Genomic DNA, 1577 nt, shown 5'->3' on the forward strand with positions numbered 1-1577 from the left:
ATCTTGTTCATTCAAGATGGGTAATATTTTAACCAATGACTACTTTTGCAGTATACTAAGACTCATAGATGGTATGTGACCATATATAATATGCCACAATTAGGTCACATCTATGCTTCATGAATTTTGTGCATATGAATGTGATAGACTTACACTTCTTAGATTCAATGTGAACATTATGATGTTAGTGATTGAAACTTTGCATTTAGCTTTCTACTAAGTGACTTATCTAATTTTGAGCATGTGGAGTGCTTCAATTTGATATGATAACCTTGTTGGCTCAATGCTCTAGTAATTATCAATTTTTTCTAATATTGGGTACATAAAAGACATCAAGAATATATTTCTTCTCATTTTGTTTGGTTAAGACATGGAAAATACCTTCATAAGGTTTTGACTTCATAATTATGCACTAAAGTAACTAAATACTTAATAGTGTTATCAATGTAAGAAAGCGTTTTTTTCTACTTTTCATATGATTGTTGTAGCCATTAGCGAAAAAGAAATGATCCCTGTTGTGATGTTATTTAACGATTTAAGATATATGTACCTTCTTCATTGTTGGAGAAATTAACTCATCCCTAATTCAAATTTGACTATTTTTTTTCTACATTCACTTATATAGTGTTCATATTTTCATCTTAGTAGCATTGCATTTTGAATTTTTTCATTCCATCATCAACTTCTCACCCTCTAATTTTAAGAGTGCCTACACCGATTTGGTTATTATGAGGTTGTTATTTCTTCTTCTTGGTAATGACCTCTTCTTTTTTACCTTTATCTCCATTTCCTTTTCCTTTGCCTCTACTAATGGATTCTTGGGTCATGAAGGTGTTCTATAACTATTCCTCTTCCATGTAGATTCTTTATTCATGTGATAAAAGATATCTTATGAGTTATTTTACTATTCTTTTAGACATGTCTTTGGCCTCTACGAAATTGACAACTATTTCGAATTTCTTAAGTAGGTTCCTAAGAAAATTTTCAATTATTTTATAATATTTGTTTTTCTCCATGAATTTAGCGTTAATTCAAAACTCCAATTGCTTTGGTCATAAACACATCAATGTGCTATGCCCTCTTTACATTCAAGGTTTCAAACTTTCTCTCAAGGGTTTGAAGTTTCGTTGTCTTCAATTTATCGTTACCCTAATATGCTAAATATAGGATATCACATGCTTTCCATGCGCTAGAAAAATTGAGACATAAGTTGAACCTTGGATCCAAAACTTGGCCTTGTTCTCAACTTTTCACAATTTTACAAGTTGATTTCTTTGGAAAATTGTCATGCCTTACAAAATTAATTTATTAGTTTTTAAAAAATAATTCTTCATTGGTTGCTCATATTCATAGCTTTGCAAGAAAGTCTTCATCCTCAGTAATCAACACTCGTAAATTTTTGCAATAAGAACCAATGCTAAAGAAATAGTCTCTAAATTTTTCACAAAAGTGGAAAAATAACGCTCCATATTTCATATTCTTAACCATTCCTTTTTAATATATATTAAAAAACATCTTTTCATTAAATTGAATTAAATTTTTGTTTAAGAAAAATCATCATCATATGTAAAGATCCT

This window comes from Pinus tabuliformis, chromosome 2_2, assembly GCF_031772625.1.
Source record: "Pinus tabuliformis cultivar Carrire ecotype Pingquan chromosome 2_2, CPIR1, whole genome shotgun sequence".
NCBI lineage: Eukaryota > Viridiplantae > Streptophyta > Pinopsida > Pinales > Pinaceae > Pinus > Pinus tabuliformis.